This window comes from Oreochromis niloticus, linkage group LG20, assembly GCF_001858045.2.
Source record: "Oreochromis niloticus isolate F11D_XX linkage group LG20, O_niloticus_UMD_NMBU, whole genome shotgun sequence".
Lineage (NCBI taxonomy): Eukaryota > Metazoa > Chordata > Actinopteri > Cichliformes > Cichlidae > Oreochromis > Oreochromis niloticus.
Genome location: NC_031984.2, coordinates 18914479 through 18924526, shown reverse-complemented (window position 1 = coordinate 18924526; position 10048 = coordinate 18914479). Strand labels below are relative to the sequence as shown.

Genomic DNA, 10048 nt, shown 5'->3' with positions numbered 1-10048 from the left:
AGCAAAGTAGCTTTTCTAGTTGAGTTTACATATCTGACAAAGAGGGGCAAGAAGTGCATACTTATTTAATCCCACCCCTTCTCCTAAAGTCATCATTGATTATTTGTCCAACTTCCTTATTATGAATAGATATCTAATCACATCAGTACATACATGATGGAAAATACAAAATATTATCATATTATCTTTTTTATGACTCCATAATGTCTCATTCATTTTGCCAAGAACCTCCACATTCAAATTCTGAATGTGCATGAATTAACAATTAAATAAGCATTTGGTTGTTTTTTTTGTTTTGTTTTGTTGTTTTTTTTCAGTTCAGACTCCCAAGAGAATGCTAAGATTAACACAGTAACAAACTAAACACTTCACAAAAACTTTAATTAACATTGATACTTTGAGCTCCCCAACTTATCTCACCAATTATCTTGTACACTAATTTGTCTCTGACACACAAAATATCAATAAATAAATGTGCTTCCCATGAGCGACAACATAAAACACACACATAGCAATACTCTATGTCTTCCAGGTTGTTTCTCATATTACAGATGTCCGACCCACATTCCCACTGTTTGTGAGTGCCTTTTTTCTGCTCTCTTTAGTTGACATGCATTGGAGCTGACTTCTTCCATTTACATTCAGGACAACATGGAAAGAGAACCTCATCTAGTCCATCAGAGGGAGAGAGAGAGAGCGAGCGAGACGGACAGGAAGACAGGCGGAGCAGGAAATGTTTGAAAGCGCAGGAAACACGCCTAAAAACTATTTCCATCGTTAGAACTCACACCAACCATCTCCAACATCACTCACTGCCCACCCCACGCACACACTAAAACATTTATACAGCCATGCCCATCTGCTGATGGTTCTGCCTGTGAATTATTTACCAGTGGAAATGCAGGAACAATCTAATTGAAAAGAAGGGAGCTGCATTGGAGAGAAAACTCCCTCCAACCCCACCCTCCACCCCCCGCCTTGTATGATAAATGTTTTCCCGTCGATGTAGTCAGATTCTTCTGCTGTTGTCTGTTGTTTTGTATTCTCAAAGCTCCCCTTCTGCAGCTGTCTGCAATTACCACAACGTTAATGACTCTGTACCTCTCTGAGTTAAATATGGGAGTGCTGTCCTTAAATTTGTAGTTTCAGTAAGTATGTGGCTGCTGCACAGGCTGTTTGTTTCACCAGTGGAGACTGAAGCAGCACAAGGCAAATGTTGCCTAACTTAACTTCTGGCCAATTAACACTAGTGTACTTTAAAAGATAAAATTGGAGATGTACTGAATGCAGTTTTCACACCTCTGTAGATAACTTCTTGTTATCTAAAGTTAGACAGGGAGAGCCAGCAGAAACTTTTCACATTGGCCTTCATGAAAAAAATAGTACATGGGGAAAAAAGGTTTTCTTGAATAAAGATTCAGATCAGATTTCAACCACAGGTTTTTAGTCATGACAGTACATAAATTAAACTGAAAGAAATATTACAATACAAGGTCTAATGTTTACAAATTGGGCAGGCTGGGTAAATGAATGAATCAGCAAATCTCCCGTGTGCATGGCTTCGAAGCTGAAGGAAGGCTGCTTGCAGTCATTTCACGCTCCGGCTGCCGAAGTATTACAACCAGGTGATATGTGTTAATAAGTTTGGAGTCAGCTGATTGAATTAATGACGAAACGTTTCTCACTGAAAATACTATCTCTAGGTGAACAGAATCAACTTCTGCGATTTGCTTCCATGAAGTTTATCTTTGTTTTTTTTTTACCTGTAGTTTCTTGAAGTCACAGACTGTCATTCACTCTCGAGCCGCCACACTGCTGCAAATTGCTTCCAATGTGAATGCAGCTTTAAAATAAGATACAAATATTATTTATGTATTCATTATTGTTGCACTCACTCAAGTTGGACAACTTGTTCTTTTTCTTTCATTTGTTGCTTCACCATACTGCTGCCAGATTACATTTCTGCTCCATTAAAAGTCAAAACAATGGAAATAAAACATACAAAAAAAGACATATAGTCAAAAGTATTTTTGACAAAAAATATATGGAGGAAAAAAACAATGTCACAGTGGGGGTATGGAAAGTACTACAGGCAATTTGGTCATGCTGTCATTGAGTATTGTGGATGCATTCTTTGGATATGTGATGTAATTTATCTTTAACCATAAATGTTTAAAGGTAGCAAAGATGGTGGTTTGCTATCTTTGCTCCTTGGTTGCTCAATAGATGATGTTAATTCTGTTCCGTGTCCAGTTGGGTTGCCAACTGTCCCATTTTAGCTGGGACAGCGAAATTGGTTCGTCCTTTATTCTACCTTAAATGTCCTGCATATTGACTGTTACCTGCAATGTCACACACAGTGCATATTTACACTATACCCAGCTGGTTGTGCATTGTGCTTCTGACACACCAGAGTGTCGCTTATTTGATAGTTAAAAATTTTGTAACGCTAATGTCCAGTCTGTCAAAGTCTAGTCTCTGTGTTTTGTCTTTAGCATCCCCGTGGAAGTCAGTCTTGTCTCCATGTTTGTTTACCTTTCTGTCTTGTGTCCCTGCTTAGTTCTGCCAAGTTCATATGTCTTAGTTCATGGCAACAGTGTTTGTTACTTCCTGTTTTGTTCTGATAGCCCTGTGTCTTGCATGTGTTGTGTTCAGTTGTGTTCCCACGTCTCATTAGTTAGATTCTGTTCAGCTGTGTCGCCAGGTGTCTCCAATGTGAGAAATCATGCTTCTTAGCCAAAACGCAAGTCACTTACCGCACGTGCCAGATCAAGAAAAAAAAATGCACAAACCCAGCTTGCACACAGTACCCCATAAATATTGGCTGGGGACATCAGTGTTGTGTGTCTGCTGATGACTTTTGCTGTACATAGCAAAAAATAAATAGATTTCTCTCACTGACACTGTATCGCACATGTACTCATGCCCAGAGTACTGCACACGCTCATGCAGCGCGGCCTCTTTTGAAGTGCTGCATCACTTGGCTGTAATGGAATTCTATAGCTGACTGCTGACTGGAGGCTTTGGAGGGGGATGGATGGAGAAATAGGTGGATGCAGAGAGAAATGACTTGAGAGGTAGGTGGAAAGGTGGGAAAAACTGATTGAAGGAAACAGCTGGACTGTTTTTGTGTTGATGTGAAGAATTGTGCCATTTGTTTTCAGGGGGTTTTGCATATTTGGATCTGCGTCTGCGTAATTGTGTGTTTGAAAAGTCCCTGTGTGAGACACTGATATTATATGTGTGACCTGCAGAGAGATAAAGGGTCTTTTTTGTTTTTCTAATGGCTGTATAAAAAAACAAACAAACAAAAAAAACCCAACCTTGCTCACAACTTCAAAAAGGCTCTCTGGAGTAAGGATGTAAGTGCATGCAACACCCTTCATCCTCTTTCCTTCCTTCTTTTCGGCCTACATTTTAGCAGGGGACAAGAGGGTACTGTAAAATTACCTTTTGATTCATCCCCTTTCATTATGCAAATAGACTTCATTATCTGGGCTGACTCTAAAGTGTTGTTATAATGTATTCATTAGTCTACATGTAGAGCTGGGAAAGTGTTCACTGAAGGGTACTCAAGTGTGTACAATTTTGCACGCTCCCTATTTTTTTATAGGCACTTGTATACACTATATTCAATAAAGTGTGTGTGTGTGTGTGTGTGCCCGTGCACCTGTCTGAACATTGCATTCCTGTTCATAGCTAATGCTCAAAATCACAGTAAAAATGTTGAAGTTGAAGCTTCTTCAATACAGAGACATATTTACAAGTGAAATAGATTATGTGGGTGTAACGTAATTAAAAACACAATTAAATCAAAATACAAGCAGTGGGGAGATATGCACTTGTAGAGCATTATTGGCCTACACCTGCACCTTCCTAATCACTGTTGTTAGATTATAAAAGGGAGGAGAGGAGGGACAAATTAATATACTAGACTTCAGTTAGATTTTTCATATATTTTGCAGCTACTGTTCTCATAAAAAGATGTCTCCCTGAACGTTAACATCATACAGGAGGAAAGAGAACACAACATTTTCTATAAAATACTTGTTATGGGTGTTATCTTGAGGGTAACTAGAGAACATAATACTAGTCTATAATGATGTAGTTGTCTTTACTGTCAATAAATTTACTAAAAAAGAGCAAAACAATTGATCTCAATAACAAGTACAATGTGTTTTTCCCAACCCTGACTTATCTTCCCTCTGTACTGTAAAGCCGTATTGTTCTCCAAACATTCATTTAAAGTTTTTAGTAATATTAACTGTGATCACTGTGAATAAGGTTGTTGTGAGACAAAGGCCACTCTAGAAGCTCAGGTGCTTTGCCTTTTCTGCTTATAAAAAATTGCATCAGAAAATAAAGTCCTCTTAATGTATAGAGAATAAAAAGTCTGTATTTACACTCATTGGCCTCTTGGTACAGTGTGACTGTTCAACTGCTCATTAAAACAAAGGTCTAATCAGCTAAACACAGGGCAGCAACACAGTGCGTTTGGACATCTAGACTTGGTCACTGGAAAAATGTTGCCTGAAATGATGAGTCTGAATTTCTGCTGCAACATTCAGATGGTAGAGTAAGAATTTGTCATAAATAACGTGAAAGCATGGATCCATCCTGCCTTGTACTGAGATTGTTGTAGACATGATGTGATGAAATGATGTAGGTGATATATTTTGGGCCTTTTAGCATCAGTTGCCCAACTGAGCTTTTTTAAATGCCACATCTGCTTGGAGTAGCCTACCTGAATAGTGTTGCTGACCTTGTCCATGCTTTTATGGCCACACTCGACCCGTCTTCTGATGGCTGCTTCCTGCAGAATAATATGCCATGCCACAAAGCTCCAATTATTTCAAAGTGGTTTCTTTAACATAATAATAACTAGACTAAAATAGACTCCACAGACACCAGATGTCATTCTAATAAAGCACCTTTGGGATGTGATGGAATGGGAGATTTGCATCATGGATTTTGAGGCAACTTGCCTGACATTCCAATATAGACCCCAAAAACTCTCTAAGGAACATTTCCAGCACATTGTTTAAGAATTAAGGAATTATTAACGTGTCCATCCAGTGTATATGACTTCTTTTCATTCACTGAATTCACTGGGTTTGAGTCCAGTTTGAACCAATGCACTGTTTGGTCACCTCCATACTCTAATGCACAGGTCATCCAAATTATTCTGGATATGGATAATAAATGGGACACCTTCAGCACCACTTACTGCACAGTGGAACATTTTCTCTAAAATCTCTTTCCTCACTGCTTCTGAGGACTGAGAGAAAATATTTTCTGCCTCAGTCATTTTTTTTTCATTTTTTTAAGTTTGTGCTTGGTGATATTGTATTTATCATCATCGTTGTAGTTTATTTATTTATTTTTATGTTTTTGGTTGCTATAACAAAGATAAATAAAATATGTCTTATTAACCTTGACTAGGTTTTACAAAATTCTTTGTAGTATGTTTTCTTACTCACCCACCTACACCCACACGGCCCAGGAGAAAACTTGGGGTTAGTATCTTGCCCAAGGATGCTTCAGCAAGTGGGGTTCAAACGGCTAACCCTGAGATTACTCCAGCAACTTGTTTATTCTCCCATCTCAATCATCAGCTCCTGCGGTACAGGCAGCATAATGCCTTATTCACTTTTTCACCACAGCTTCATTTTGAGTCTTCTGTACTTCTGTTTTAGTGATTAAGTGTCTCACTATCAGCTGACGGGGTGATGTTAGCGTCTCCTATGCCCCCCACTCCCCCTCCAGACCATCTTTGTTGTACTTTGTCTATTTTCCACAACAAAAGGAGCCAGCTGAGGTGATTCAGGCATCTAACTCTGATGCCTCCTGGTTGTCTGAGGTGTTTCACGCATGTCCTACCAGGATTAGGCAGACCCAAGACAGATTGGAAAAATTGCATCTCTCTGCTGGAGGAGCTGGAGTAGGTAGGTGGAGAGAGAAAGTGGTGGGTTTCTCTGCTTAGACTGCTACCCAAACCTGACAGAGAATGGATGAATAGAAATATTCTTTAACCTCCTAAGACCCGAACTCTTCCATGGCATGCATTTTTAATTTCTTTTAAATATTTGGGCACGTTGGGACCTGATGAATGTATTTTGAATGATTTTTTTTTTTTTTACCAGATTTTTGTTTCTGAGAGAAATGAGATCCACATATGAGGACATTTGTTTTAAATTTTGATAGAAAAGTGGCAGTATAATGTCCTCGCATCTGGATATCAGGCCCTTGTAGAGCAAAATGTATTATTTTGGTCTAGACATCCGAAATGTCCTAGGAGGTTAATATTATTTTTAGTCAGATGAATTCATGGTTGGTTTTATTCAACAAGACTTATGTAATCACCAGATTAATATCTTTTAGCTTTAAACTGTTTTCATCAGCATGTTAGCATATTAGCTTTGTCTCTAGCATAGTTACGATGGCAGTGAAATAACCTTCTGACACACACATATAAATTCAGCTTGTTAGTGACAAAAACAGACATCTTTTTTGGTTAAGCCTGTGTTTGGAACTGAAACTCTCCTGAGTTTCCAGCACACACTGTCTGTGACTGTAATTATGCAAAATAGGTCATTAACTTAATAAACAGCATCTGTAAACAACAGCACAACAACACAGTGTCTTTGCTTTCTTTCTTTCTTTTCCCTCTTTCTCTGTGTCAGTTCACTCCCTCCATCTCTCCATCTATTAATTCTCCCCCTTCATCCCTCTCCAAATTTAACACTGTGGTCTTTCAGTGTTGTGTCTGAATTTGAGAGAGCCGTCTGAAGTTGAGAGAAGAAAACATCCGTGCTATCTCAATAGCTAAATAAACAGCTGATGGCGCAGCGAGGGAGCTGAATGGGTTTAATGAGTAGACTGTGGTAGTGTGGCCCAGATCTAGTTTCTAGACTGTCACTAAGCTGCTTGGAAAAACCAAACTGACAATAACAATCATCAACAACAAGTCTCATTAATTACAGCAGCAACACTCGTGGTCTCCGTTTTCCAGCAGACCCAGACGAACTCCCCAGTGTGTGCTGAGTGAGTGTGTGAGAGATATCTTTTTCAATCGTTGTCCCCTTCTCCCCCTAATCCTCCTCTACTTCTCCTCATCCCCATATCTCTTCCATGTTCTGTAATGCTCTTACTCTAACTTGGCATCATCCCACCCTCACATCCTCAGTGCTCCACACTAAATGTCAACAACTGAATATTCATCACAACACTGACACCCCTCCCCACTGTCTCTCTAAATCTCATCCCAGACAGGGGATGTTTTGTGTGTGTGTGTCTCCCTTCACAGACTGATTAGCAGCAGATTTGAATATTACCAATTACCAATATTAGAAGTGTAATTTCCTGCAATATTCTGCTTCTCCACCCTCAAGGAGAGCAGAGCTTTTTCCCCATTTAGTAGATGCAAAGGCATGCAACACACTTTCTATAGTAATATTTTACTATTGCTTAGGCTTACTGGTTTCTGAGTTTCAAACCACAAGTTAGTAAGATATATTCAAAGAAGATGAGCTGGGGAAAGGGAGTGGTGAGTGATGGTGAAGATAAGTAATGATTTGTATCCCAAAGTACTTTTTGTTTGGATTTTCTTTCCCCGTGTGTTATAAAGTTTTTCGTCGATGTAGAAGATCTGACAAGTTGGAAAGCTCAGAGTCCTAAAAGGCATCTAAAGGATGCTAAAGTGAATTCTCCAGTTAAAACCACCAAAGCATCTAAAAATTTTCTTTTGTAGTCTAAGATTTTATCAATGACTTAGCCACAGTGCTGTGAAAAAGTACTTTTTTGTATATTTGTTACAGTTACATTTTTCAAATCATCCTCCAAATTTATCATTACACAAAGATTAAATAAGTAAATACACCTTTAAACACCTTTAAATACATCTTTTTAAATACACAATTAAATACACCTTTTTTAAAATGATGATTTTATTTATTAAGAGAAAAAATATGCAAACATACCTGCCCCTATTTGGAAATAGTAATTGTCCCTTAAACATAAATGATCATTGTCCCACTATAGAACCCAAGTAAGCTTCAGGGCATGAACTGATGGTGGGAAATTCTCCTCAGGATTTTCCAATAGAGAGCAGAATTCATGGTTCAATTATGGCAAGTCGTTTAGGTCCTCAAGCAGCAAAGCAACCAAAGACTGTTGGTATGATGTTCCTTTTATGAAATGCTCTGGTCTTCATTCCAGATGTGCTGGGATGCAAATCTTCCAGAAAGTCCAAGAAATATTTGGCTCTGTGTTCTTTTTGGTCACATTGGACCTCTCTTGAATACTAACTTTAACAGATGCAAGTGAGGCCTGCAGCTCTTTAAATGTTGTTTTGAGTCCTTTTGTGACCTCCTGAATGACTCATCAACGTGCTACAAAGTTACAAACCTTTAGAAATGGCCTAGAAAAGACACAGATCATTACCTGTGCCTTTCTTTGGGCTTGTCACAATTCGTAGACGTTTTAAGACCCACCTGACCAGTAGACAATGCCTTTTGTGCCATAGTAAAGGGTAAATTCAGCTGTCTTTATCATCACCGATGGAGCACATGTGGAAAAACTAGAAAGGGACTGAGCCTAGAGTACTTCACCAAGGCAATTTCCCTATTCTCAGGAAAATTTAACATAATTCTGCCTGTTCATGATCTGGCTCACAGGCAATCAGTGCCTCCCAACATTTGAGCCTTCACCTTCACTTTAGTTTGACTCTTGGCATGTTATTTAAACAAACAAACAACAACAATAACAACAACAACATCAGTGCATGACAGCAGCAGAACAACCGCTACAGAAGCCTCTTCTTCCTTTAAGGATTTTGGTTCAAATGTGCACAGTGGGACTCCGCTCTTAGGGGGCTGTGATTATGTAACTCACAGAGTTGCAGCACACAACCAGCATCTCATTTTTGCCTGGCCAGCTGATCAATCAGAACCAAAAGGGGCTTTTCTGGGGGGAAGCTGTGCAGCAACAGGGCTGAATACAGAGTGCTACAGAAAGAAGGCGAGGAGAGATTCTGCAGCAGTGTATAGTATGAAAAAGATAATGTGCTCTTAACCATTAAAGCATGTAGCCCCATTTTATTAGACCCCTAAAATAAAATTATGAACCTGTAAATGAGCACATTATGGGCATTTTCAAGGTGATAAATTACTGAATAGGGAAAAAGTATTATGAAAGAATACATAAATCTTCTTTTCCCACTTAGGGTTTACAGCATGTCCAGTGACCCTTCTCTGCTAAGCCTATCATATTGGTCACATCCTAATTGAATGCATAAGCTTATAGAGCAAAGCAATACCCAGAGCAAGTTTAGTACTGTACTCACAAACTCTTCTGAGGTAGATTGTCTGACTGATTCAATCTAAGAAAGCAACTTTAGAAATATGTTTGAAGGAGGCCATCTGTGACCCAGCATCCTTATTGAAACATTTGCGTTATGGCCCATGAGCTGTTTTAGAGCCAAATGTATTTTTTTTCCCCCAGTAACCTGTTTTGTATTTTATTTTATGTAGTCGTAAGCCCAAATGTGGGTATAACTCTTCTTCTCCTGGGTACTAAAGACACCCTATCATCCTCAAAGAAAAGACATGGATGTGGCAAGACATTAAAATTGGTCCGCTTTATTCTTTTCAAGAGTCAGTCTTTGTGTAGAACAAATGTAAATTCTAAAGGCATTTTGAAAGCAGTCACAAACACGAGGCAAAAGAAATCACACAGTTTTCAGTTATCTGTTGAACATGTGAGTTTCAAATATGAACTACACGGCTTAAACCTGACACCCATTTCCAAACAGTGAGTGCTATTAATCACCTGGTGTCAAGTACGCATTGCTCACTCACTGAAAAAAAAGCAGGAGGATGATATTTCCTATCTGGTTCCAAGGTATGAAAGATTTAGATATTTCTATCTTTAATAATAGATGATTATTAACAAGGCTTTGCGGAGATGAGAGATAAATTGAGGTTGTATAGAGGCATTAGTTTCACAGCCTGTTATGATAAAAAGATATTAATCTGGGACGGTGTCACTG

General features: G+C 38.8%; 1 long non-coding RNA gene across 2 annotated transcripts; it reads right to left on the bottom strand.

Annotated features, from left to right (window-relative positions):
* Positions 1–362: 362 nt before the first annotated feature.
* Positions 363–2666, bottom strand: LOC102082894 (uncharacterized). 2 transcript variants are annotated; one of them, XR_002057605.2, is made up of 4 exons: positions 2536–2666; positions 1896–1962; positions 1764–1815; positions 363–1604 (listed from the first exon to the last, which is right to left on the bottom strand). It is a non-coding gene; the product is annotated as an uncharacterized LOC102082894 (long non-coding RNA). The 2 variants fall into 2 exon arrangements; XR_270250.4 differs by lacking the exon at positions 1896–1962 and having other exon boundaries at positions 1764–1843; positions 2536–2665.
* Positions 2667–10048: the final 7382 nt, after the last annotated feature.